This window comes from Microtus ochrogaster, chromosome 2, assembly GCF_000317375.1.
Source record: "Microtus ochrogaster isolate Prairie Vole_2 chromosome 2, MicOch1.0, whole genome shotgun sequence".
Lineage (NCBI taxonomy): Eukaryota > Metazoa > Chordata > Mammalia > Rodentia > Cricetidae > Microtus > Microtus ochrogaster.
The window spans coordinates 29,799,643-29,811,728 of NC_022010.1; the positions used below are offsets into that span (position 1 = coordinate 29,799,643).

The 12,086-nt window shown below is 48.1% G+C and overlaps 1 protein-coding gene across 2 annotated transcripts in view; it reads right to left on the reverse strand.

The window, feature by feature from the left end:
- Slc7a1 (solute carrier family 7 member 1) overlaps positions 1 to 12,086 on the reverse strand; it is a 69,947-nt gene that overhangs the window by 55,570 nt on the left and 2,291 nt on the right. Inside the window, exon 2 of one of the 2 annotated variants that reach the window (XM_026785069.1) lies at positions 4,179 to 4,303. The exons of the other annotated variant lie outside the window; for it this stretch is intronic. The gene's annotated coding sequence lies outside the window, so the exon portion shown is untranslated. The remainder of the gene's footprint in view (positions 1 to 4,178; positions 4,304 to 12,086) is intronic. 2 annotated transcript variants of the gene reach the window in all.

Consider the following 12,086-nt stretch of genomic DNA (forward strand, 5'->3'; position numbering starts at 1 on the left):
CTAAGCCAAATCCTTCCTCTTGGCAGGTTCGGCACCCCTGGGGAAGTGGTGGTGGGTGGGACCCATGTCTAAGCACCTCCTTTCCCTGGCCACCCTTCCTGAGATCTTAAAAAACGAGCAAACATAAACCACAAGAAGACTTATCCACACAACATACACCAGATATTATTCTTAGTGGCACCCTGGTTTAAGGCTCTCTAAGCAGGGGACCCTTGGAACCTGGCACCCATGCCAGCTCTGACAGTGCCAAGTCTACCCCTCTAATCCTGCTCCAAGCTCGGTTCGTCTTCTCCGTGCCTGCTCTTAATTAGACAGCCCCTGGCATCCACCTCTTCAGTGAAGAATTTCCTGAGGAAGAGGGAACAAGCCTTGGCCCATCTCACATCCACCCAGTCCTTCTGGAAACATCTCTACGCATGTTAACTGGTACCTACTCCTTTACCAGCAAAGCAAGGACACAAGTATGTGCAACCGGGCGGATGGGGTTCCTGGAGAAGCCTCGGGAGGCTGAAGTTTAACCCTGTAAGCACTCGTCCTAAGAACAGTTTGTCTTAACTGAGCCTCACGCTGACCCTAGGCTTTAACCCCCCAAGAGAGACCTGTGACTTCAAATGCAGAAACCGAGGCAGAGCTCCGGCAATGGGGAGGGTAGCTTGCCTCTCAGCTCCATCAGCCCCTTTTGGCGACAAAGTTCTTGCGTCTTCTTCCATTTATTTCTGCCCCCTCCTGCCCGCCAGGCCCTCGGCTATCAGTGAGCCCCACCCCTGCAGAACTTTCTGTCCTATCTTCAAGTCGGCTGAGATAACCAGCTCAGCTAGAAATGAACACGCAGGCCAGACAGGGGCCTCCAGGCAAGGAATGTGGGGAGAAGCAACCCTACTGTTCAGCTGAAAGGTCACTTTAGAGGCCTTTGCTCTGTGCCAGGCAGCTTTTCAATCTGAATCTCCTGCAGTCGTCCAGGGGCTTGCTCCTCCAAGCCCGCCTAAAAACCGCTTCCACACGCAATCTCACAGACCCACTCAGGACCTCCGGGCTGGCATATGGTTTTCACAAGGTTCCCAGAGAAGGGCTTTGGCAGGCACTCGGATGCCTACACCCCTGAAAACACTCAAAGCTGGGATTCCCAGACAGGAAAGGCATGGAGAAGCACCTTATGCAAAATTCTTAAGGCTGTGTTTGCAGCCTTTTCCTTCCTGCTACCTTTATTACCTGCCCCTGCTGGCATAGCCGTCCAGTTGCTCCATGGGCTCCTGTTTGCACTCTTTCTCGATAAATGAAAAAGCAGCAGGAACCTGAAAGAGTGAACCGTGAGGCCTTGACAGTGGAAATGCTTCTAATGTCCTCTACACTTGGAGTCATCGTATTTACTAGTGCATAGCTTGTATCTGTAGGCACAGGCCCTTCCTGGGGGTCTAGATCTAGCAGGAATGATATCGCCCACAAGCCACTTGGTACAGGCAAAAGACAGCATGGCATGCATACCCACAACTAAGTCAAAACAGACTGTGAAGTTCTGCAAGAAGGGCCAAGCTAAAACGCCTGGCTCCATACTCTTACAGTGCTGCTAGCTAGGTAGAGGATCTGTCGGCCGCTGCTTCAGTTCCCAGGGATTCTCAGAATAAAATGCCAGCTCCTCAGCACATCTGGACATGCTGGAAAAAGGAAGCAGCCGTCCCTGGAAACCCCGAGGCTCTCAAGAACTCCCAGGCTGTGCAGTGTGACGCAGTGAGACTCCCCTGCGGACACTCACTGCAGTACAGCCGAAGTCTGGAGAGCCCGACAAGACACTTGAAATGTGTAGAGAACTATTGCTTTCCCTAACACCGCTTCCCTGCTTAAACCACCCAAGAAAGACCTTCACTGGCTAGAGCAAAGTCAAAGAGGCGTTAACAATTAGGCAGGAAACCATGGACAAATGAGGCACCGATTTTCTAAATATCTGATTACATCAAGCTCTCAGACCAGTGAGGCACACCTTCCTCCAAGAATTCGTGAGAGCTCCTGCCTAGCACCACCCAAGATGGCCCTTTCGGGAGAAAGCTAACCCAAAAAGAAGTATTTTCCAGCAAAAGCTTATTCAACAAAACCAAACATGATGCTAAAACTTCCAGGTCACAGCTGGCGAGATGGCTCAGGGGATAGAGGTGCTTGGTGCAAAGCTTGCTGACCTGAGTTCGAAGCCCGGAACGCACCCAGCAGAATGAGAGCCCCCAACTCCAAAAAGCTGTCTTCTGACCTCCACAGGGGCACCGCGTCTGCACTCCCTCCTCACACATTAAATAAATGTAAAAAATGTGTGTATATATTTTGAGGTAATTAGATATACGGAAGAATTGTTTTAATTTGTGCATTATCCCTCCTCACAGAACAGTGCGTGCACACACACACACACCACACACATGTATGAATGCATGCACATACAAAAAAAAAAAAATCCAGGGACTTCCTTTCCAGAGGCTCACAGTGCTGGCAATACTTATAACTTCTCCACGCTTCCCTTAGGACATTGCAAATGAACTATCATGCATCCCTACAAAATAGCCATTTTGAGAAACACTTTCTTTGTTTTAAGCTTCCAATGGACAAGAACGGATATTTGAACATTGTTTTAATAAACTGAAAGTCAGCTCTGTTAGTCGGTGGCTTTGTTGGAGACAAGTGATTCCACTGGTTAGGATTATTTTAAAATTGGGGTGAGCAGACAAGGTATTCATTTGCTAAGCCACAAGCAAAACTTTAAACCCTTAAGTAAAAGCCCCAGCCTTTGCAAGAACTACTTAATAGCGCGGCATTTTGGTGGATTTTCAAGCCATCAGACTTGACAGCCTCAAATTTATCTTTCTGTGAGCAACTCTTTCCAGTTCCTCCCACAGTGCTTAACTCGGAAAGCCAAGGTTATTAACCTTTCGGATGGGCTCTTCCCCAAATCTCATGGATGAAATGAACCAAGGAATCAAAGCACTGAAATTAACAGCTACACAACCCGTTTCTAGGGTGTGCACACACACAGCGCGTACCATGGGTGGAGATGAAGAAGAGTCCAGCAAACTTTCATATCAGTCTGCTTCTCAGTCATTGTGTCTCTGTGTGTACTTGGTCACAAGTAAACTTACTTCTTACTGCGTTTTGGAGTCAAAGAAGTTTGAAGACTCGGCCCAGGGGCCAGCCGTGTGGGGGGACTGCCGGAGCAGAGAAAGCGTCCCTGAGAGCAGCCTTCTCAGACCTCACACCCATCACACGCCTGCATTATCAGGCAAAGGGACAGAGCCGGCAGCGAGAGGATAGGGGGCATGGTGCTGGACACCGCCCCTGACTGAGGAACATCTCAGAGCCAACATACGCTGCAGGTAGGCAAAGCCCTACCTCAGAAAATGATGCGTTTAGAAAGCCGGCATGGCGCAGGGCCAGAATATCTTGTTAGAGACGGTACTCAGAGGCGAGAAATCAAGGGCCAATCAGGCAGGGGTTCTCAACCACCGTGGGCAGTGACTAGTGACAATCAGGCCACGATTTGACCCTCTCTGACCAGACTGAACCAATCTAAAAGGACTCAACATCCTGTAACATTGACTGGAATGCTAAATCCACCCATACCCTGTGTGGCTGGCACCCAAGAACCAACCACAGCACACATGGGTAGCAAAGAACACAACTTACCCCATTCTCAGAAGCCAGGGAAGGATTACAACAGAAATTAAAAACAATTTATGACCCCTTCCACCTGCTAAAGCATTACTATTCGCCTCAAAGACACGCTTCCTTTAGATATATTTTGTTAATTACATAAATATTCAGTAGGCATTTGTTGAACAATATTTTAGGTTCTATAAGTAGTGAACAAAACTGTTTATTTATACTGCTGGATATAGCCTAGGGTCTCTCAAATGCTCGTGAACACATGTCTAACCACTGAGATACATTCCCAGTCCCTAGAATCTAATTTTAGCCACCTTTTCTTTTTTTTCTGTGCAATAGAGCCAGTTTTTTTTTCACCTTTAATGACTATTTCCCCTAAGATTAAATATTCTTGGAAAGTACCACTTTTGGTGACTAAGTAATATTCTAACTTGAAGATTTCATAATTTATCAGTAGACATTTTCAGGCATGTGCTAGAGACACGCTACAGTATATCAGACCTAGACTAGGACCCTAAGGTAAAGAGGAAATGGAGCCTTACCAGACTTAGAGACCCACAGTGCTCCCTTCCATGGTGACAGTAACACACGCAGGATGGCGCCCAGGTTTAATTTGTGAATCTACCTTTATAAGTCCGGATCCCTCTTTGATCGAAGCGAACATTGTCTGCACAGAACAATACATTTTCATTGTAATTTCCCTTCTTTTCAGGAAAGGAAATGTTTGCGCTTCAAAGAGTCCCTTTGAAGAGTGGCCCTTTGGTGCTGCTCAGGCCAGGCTGGAGTGACTGAGCTCAGCAGGGGACCCCGACTCTGGGCGGCTGCCCACTAGAGTAACTGTCAAGGCCAGCTCCTTCAAGGAGAGGGTCTGGGGCTGGAGAAGAACAAACAAACCATGGAAAATTACTAGGAGCTTTTGATCATGACCTTCAGAGGGCTCTTCATGCAGCTGTGGGCTTACATCTGGGGGAAACTGAGGTACAAACAAATTTCAGACAATGGACAAAAAAAAAAAACTTTCCAGAATCCTCATTCCAGGCCAAGACGCAGGGGGGAGCTCACTCCGTAACTGATGCGTGATAGAACGTGGGCAGCACGAAGCAACAGTGAAAAGACAGGAGCTTCGAGATGCATGTCTGGAAACTGTCTGCAGTTCAGGCTTAAGTTTGAGAAGCAGTCACTAGCGGGGGCAAAACTTCAATTCAGAAAGTGTCTTTTATTTCCCAAGGGTGGGGCATCTAAAAGACCCAGGGGGTCACCTGAAGGCAAGTATAACTGCTGTATGATTCAGCCAAGACAAAACCAGCAAAAGGCCAAGGCCATGGCCTTCAGCCAAGTGTCATGCAGCGCCCTTAATCTCTACCGGGTCTAGAAGGCAAGGGTTTGGGCGCAGGAGGGAGGAGAGAGATTGCAACATTGTAGGTCTCAAATGTGCTCCAGATATTTGTTAGCACTCTCCAGCCTCCCCCACTCAGAGGATACACACATACGACACACGCACCATCAAAGGTGACTAAAGCAGCCCACACAGTTGGGCAGCCACCCAAGGGGTGGGTGAAGGCACAAAAGACAGCCTGCAGACTGGGCCACATGTGTGGCTTCTGCCTGGAGTGTGGGAGTGCTGGGAAACAGGTCTGGGTGGTCAGGTAAACTGGAGCTGAAAACCCCCGCAAGCGTCTTTCTTACAAGCCGGTCTCCTGGTAAGAGTGCCACGCCTTTGCGGGGGAACTGCTACCTGGTCCATCCTCTGCTTTACTGCAACACCCAAGTGTTTAAGGCTCTTACTTAGAGAAACATGTTTTAAAGGGGGGACTTAGAGGTACAAAAAGCCCATCCTGAGCACCCCAAAAGGTTTGTTAACAGTTCTCTGTGTGGGCATTGAGAGCCGAGTGTGGACTCTGGGCTAGATTATAACAGGTCTGCAGGAATGCCTTTCCGACTTGAGTAGTTTCCCGTCAGGCTGGGATGCGACTTCGTGGCAGAGCACTGGCCTAGCATGCATGAGGCCCAGCACACACAAGTAAACCCAAAACAAAGATAGCATACCAAATCTGCCAAAGAGACCAGCCTTGTTTCTGGAAAATACATTTTTGAAATACAAGGGATTTGTAAATTAAGTGGGGGGGAGCGTATGGTGGAAAGAAGGAGGCAGGGAAACTCAAACAGCTGGTGGACCACAGTTAAGGAAGCTTAGGAGTCCCCCGAACTCGTACAACATTGAATTGGAAGTGTTACTCTAAAAAAAAAGCTGGCAGAGAAAAATGGGGTAGGTATTCTTCTTACTGTCCTGATCAATACCGCTTTTCCCAGAGGCCCAAAGGGCATCCAGGGATCCATCCAAGGCACCGGTTTCTCTGGATTCCACTCAATCCAGGGAGAATGGGGGTGACATGCTGTGATCCCAAGAGTTGCTCTGAGGGGCTACAACAGAGGTTGGCTGCAGGCCCTGACCACCAGCTTCTGTTTCAGGCTTTCTGGGGGCCTCGAAGGAAGGGGGACATCCCATGTCACGTGATAGAAAGCAGCAAAGGAAGGCCAGGAGAGTGAGCAGGGTCAGGATTACAGCTGCCATTGGTCTCGTGAAGACTAGAGGCTCGCCTCTGTTCCCACGGGAGCCCCTGCAGAGGGGCGCTGTGCAATGTGGAGCAGAGCCCATGTGCACTCCTGGGCCTGGGGCAGGTGTCCAGTCAGACACTGATGACCTGAATGAATGGAAGAATGGAGCCCAGCCTCTGCCACTCACGCCAGCTTCGGGTCCCTGCACCCTGTACAGCTGCCTCTGGAACCCAGGTCCAGCTGTGCCAGAAAGACCCGCAGTCCCAGGCTAGAGAGAAATAGGAGCACGTGAGGGCAGGCAGTGGTGGGGTGGCCCTCTGAGTACTAACTACTTCATGTACTTAAAAACAGAGTGGACAGCCAGGACAGTGTGCAGGACAGTCTCCGTATGCACCCAGAATGCCCGAAACATCCCAAGGCCTGAGACCCACAAGCCTAACACCCAGATACCTTCCACAGTTGGGGGTCACTCTGAAGCCAGATCACCTGGACTCAAATCTCCCTTCTGCCACTTATAGCCTCCTAGAGCACCCAAGGGCAACCCGTCCCCTCTTCTCTCAATCTGAGTCTCACAGACAGGAAGATATTCTAAAGAGATATTTGTGCCTGTCAGACAATGGGCCCTAAAGAAGAAGGAATTTCTCCAGGAATCTCACGCTGGGAGAAGGAAAAGGACCAGCCAGAGGGGACCTTGTCTCTGGAAGGAGATTCCACAGGGTTCTAACTAATAGCTTGTCAGGCCACTGAGAGCATGAGACTGAAGCCCAGACAAGGACGGTCAGCAGTGGGCGGGACCACGCCTTGCCCAGGACTGCTTAGGTGTGTATATCCTCGACCATCTATAGAAACTCTGAGTTCACCTCAGGATCCTGAGGATGAACTTGGGGGCCTCTCTGGATATCTCTGTCCCTCTTCCCAGGATGGCCATGTTGAATTGCTGAATAAATGTTTCTGCTTTCTAGTTTTATTTGGGCTCTTTTTTTTAAATTGATTTTTATTGAGCTCTACATTTTTCTCTGCTCCCCTCCCTGCCTCCTTCCCACCCCTTCTACCCTCTCCCAAGGTCCCCATGCTCCCAATTTACTCAGGAGATCTTGTCTTTTTCTATTTCCCGTGTAGATTAGATCTATGTATGCCTCTGTTAGGGTCCTCTGTCTAGGTTCTCTGAGATTGTGATTTGTGGGCTGGTTTTCTTTGCTTTATGTTTAAAAACCACTTATGAGTGAGGACATATGATAATTGTCTTTCTGGGTCTGAGTTACCTCACTCAAAATGATATTTTCTAGCTCCATCCATTTGCCTGCAAAATTCAAGAGGTCTTTTTTTTTTTTTCTGTGTAGTATTCCATTGTGCAAATGTACCACATTTTTCTTATCCATTCTTCGGTCAAGGGGCATTTAGGTTGTTTCCAGGTTCTGGCTACAACGAACAAAGCTGCTATGAACATAGTTGAGCACATGTCCTTGTGGCACGATTGAGCATCCTTTGGATATATACCCAAAAGTGGTATTACCGGGTCTTGAGGAAGGTTGTTTCCTAATTTTCTGAGAAATTGCCACACTGTATTTGGGCTCTTTTAATTGGCTTATTGAGGTGACAGGATCTGGTTTGGGGTTGTGAACCCTACCCCCTCCCCTCGCAACACGTTGGATAACAAGAACATCAGGAGAATTCGAGAAAACACACATCAGACTTACCAAGCCATCCTAAGCTATTTGATCCTTAGTCGTGCTCAGCTATGAAGCCACTCTTTCCCCTCCTACTGAGAGATGCTAAGAGCTAGGCTGACGGTGCCTGGCCAACATAGAAAACACAGAGGCAGACACTTGCAGGCAACTTCGGCTGATCAGCTGAAGCTATTCAGAGGAGGATGACAGTCAACACGGTGAGGAATGAAAACATTCTCCTGCCTTCTGGTCTCACTGCTCGCCCGCCCCTGAACACTCACCTCTGCTTACCCATTTGGGTACCTCAAGGGAAGAATAATGTTACAGCAAACAGAGGTAGCCCTCAGTTCTTGGCACTTCTCCCAACGAAGACCTCCAAGGAAATTTGGGTAAATGTTGTCATTAGAGCAATGGTGATTATGACCAATAGCAGCCATTGTGTCCGTCTAAGCCCCATCCCACACCCTCCCAACAGGAAATGCTAAGGAGCATCCCAGAGATCCTGGGACAAACCTAGCCCAAGAATGGATCCTGAGGACTAAGAGAACCTGCAGCCTATAGCCATGGTTGTACCTGGGTCCAGAATCAGCCTCAAGGAAAATCCTGGCAGTTGAAGCCAAAAGCACAAATCCAGGACCGCGTGGCATGGAGAACTTGTTAGCTGGTGTCTCTGAGGCCCAGGTGCCTCCCAACGTCCTTAATTTAGGTACAATCTCAAGAAAAGTGAACAGAATTGAACAGCTAGGCTTGATGCAAGCCAGACTCTGGATTAAGATGACTTGGACCATCTCACTTAAATCACCACTCTCCTGGAAGGAGCCCAAAAAAGGCAGCTAACAAGTCAGTGCTTCGTAGTCCTAGCTGCTCAGGAGACTAAAGCAGAGGACTGCATGAGCCCAGGAGTTCAGGGACCAGCCAGGGTGTAGTGGCTTGAATGAGAATATTTCCAAAAGGCTCACGTATTTGAACACATGGTTCCCAGTTGGTGGCGCTATTTGGGGGAGGTCTAGGAAGTATGGCCTTGCTGGGGGAAGTATATCACTGGGAGCTGGCTTTGAAGTTTCAAAATCTCGTGCCTTTCCTAGTTCACCCCACTTATGCTCACAGCGAATTCCAGGAGCCCTCAGCATCCCACTGCAGCCACCATGCTACTTGCTGCCTTGCTTTCCGGCCACTACGGACTCATCCCTCCAGAACCTGTGAACCCATAGAGACCTTTCCTCTATCAGCTGCCTTGTTCACTGTGTTTTGTCGTAGCGGCAGAAAAGTAGCTAATACACTAGGCAACTTACTGAGATCCTGTCTTAAAAAACAAACAAGTTACCTATAGCCAGTTACTTTTTCAAAATGTTTATTTATTATATATGCAATAGTCTGCCTGCATGTATGTCTGCAAGCCAGAAGAGGGCACCAGATCTCACTATAGATGGTTGTGAGCCACCATGTGGTTGTTGAGCATTGAACTCAGGACCTCTGGAAGAGTAGCTAGTGCTCTTATCCTCTGAGTCATCTCTAGCCTCAGCCAATTATTATGAATAAACTATGGAAAAGCATTTGTACACTTGGCTACAAGGAAGGACCTTAGAAGAGGCATCAATCTGATATAAGCCCACTCTGGGATTCAGCCCTTTCTTAGGGAAAGGGTGGAGCATCTCCTTTGACCCCACAGTTTAGAAACTGGGTCTTTATCTAAGATCAGCTATAGCACAAAGAGGCTTTGTGGGACTGAAGAGAGGGTTCAGCAGTTAAGAGCACAACACTGGCCAGGCAGTGGTGGTGCACACCTTTAATCCCAGCACTAGGGAGGCAGAGGCAGGCGGATCTCTGTAAGTTCAAGGCCAGCCTGGTGTACAAGAGCTAGTTCCAGAACAGGCTTTAAAGCTACAGAGAAACACTGTCTCGAAAAACAAAAAAACAAACAAACAAACAAACAAACAAACAAAGAGCACTACATTGGCTGCTCTTCCAGAGGTCCTGAGTTCAATTTCTATCAATCACGTGGTGGCTCATAACCATCTATAGTAGGATCTGATGCCCTCTTCTGGCATGCAGGGGTATATGCAGACAGAGCACTCATACCAACAGATAGACAAAAAGAGAGAGAGAGAGAGAAAGAGAGAGAGAGAGAGAGAGAGAGAGAGAGAGAGAGAGAGAGAGAGAATTCTAAGTTCAGAGGGTTCCCACAGGGCAATTGCAACACCACACTAACACCTGGAGGAGCGAGTGTGCCAAAGGAGCTGATGCACAGCAGACAAAACTACAAAAGACCCCAGCTTTGGGTGGATTGTCCCCAGAGGCTCCATCAGTACAAACCTATCCCTTAGTAGTGAGGGTACCCAAAGTTATTTGGAGAGATGGTTCAGTGGTTAAGAACACTTTCTGCTCCGATGGAGGACCAGAGTTTGGTTCCCAGCACCCACATGGAGGCTCACAGGCACCTGTAACTTCAGTTCCTAGGGATCAGACATTCTCTTCTGGCCTCTGAGGACAATGAACAAGCATGGTGCGCATACAGAGAAGCAGGTACACATATATACATATAAATTTTAAAAAGTAAACATGCATACCTTGAACGCTAGCACCCAGGAGGCAGAGGTAAGTGAATCTCTGTGAATCCCAGGGAAGCCTGGCCTAGATAGTGAGTTCCTGGCTGGCTGAGAGCAAAACAGTAAGACCTCGTCTCTAAATAATCAAGGAATTTTTTAAAGGTTATTTGCAGTGGCAGCCATGATAGTGTATATCTATAATCCCAATATTCTGGAGGCTGAGCCAGCAGGACCTCATGTTTGAGGCCACCTTGGTCTCTATACAGAAAGAGTTTGAAGGACTAAATCAGACAAAATAAAATAGCCAATTTATTCTGTGATTTTTCCAAGTCCTAATTTCCAGGGCCAGAGAGATGGTTCAGCATTTACAAGAGCTTGTTGTTCTTCTAGAGGACCCAGGTTCACAGCCAGCACCCACCTCAGACATCTGACAATAGTCTGTAACTCCAACCCCAAGGAATCCAATACTCTCTCTGACTTCTATGGGCACCCACAAACACGTGACATAAATTCACATGGACACACCGTATGTAAATGTCCATCTTCCACCCAGCACACTACCTGTCCCATCATCTTGCTCTCTCCTCACCCAGAAGCACTAGTCAATCTCCTGTTAAAATATATCCAGGCAGTAGGCCTGGCGTGCAACTTGGTGACAGAGTAGCTAGCACATGTTTAGGATGTTAGAGGCCACGTATTGATGCCAAGCACATATACCACCCTCCCATACCTCCCCAGCCTGAAAGGACCAATTATGGAAAAACAAAACAAAAAGGACTAGGGCAGTGGTTCTCAACCTATAGGTTTCGACCCCTCGGGTTAAAGAATCCTGTCACGTGTCAAATAGCAGACATTTACATTTAGGATTTATGAATCGTTATGACAGCAAAATTACAGTTATGAAATAGCAACAAAATAATTTCATGGTTGAGGGTCAGCACATGAGGAACTGTATTAAAGGGCTGCAGCGTTGGGAAGGTGGAGAGCCACTGAACTAAGGTCCTACAGGTCCTGCCTCGAGTGATGGCTAAGAGCCAGGTGAAAGGGTGAGACACAGCTGGTGCCTGTGAGGGACGTGGCACAGAAGTCTAGCTTTCCCCGGGGCTAGTCCCTAACAAGGACTTCCGCTTACTAATAAACACCTCTAACTCCATGGCCAGCAAGAAGGAAGGCTTCCGTTCACCTTACAGGTACCTGTTTTAATTGGGCTTAGTAAAAAGAAAAGAGACTTAAACACCAATCAATGCACTAATGACATGAAAAATGTCATCTGGGGCCTACACAATAACCCGGCTTGCAATGTGTCTGCTATGCAAGCCTGCAACCCGCGTTCGATCCCCAAAACCCACATAAAGGTACAAGAGAACGGGCCTCTACATGTGCACAGTGGCACGCACGCACCCCCACACATATCACAGACACACACGAGACTAATACATGAAAATGATTGAAAGCTTTTCAGTAATGTCTGAGCTAGAGGGTGTATCTCAGGTGGTAAAGTGTTTGCCTAGGATGCAGGAGACCCTGGGTTGGATCCCGGGTGCAGGGCTGTAACCCCAGTATTTGGGAGGCAGAGGGAGGCAAGAGGAACAGAAGCTCAAGGTCATCTTTTGCTAAGTAGCAAGTTTGAGGCCAGTCTGACCAACATGAAGGGTATGGGGGTGGGGTACAGGACAAGGTG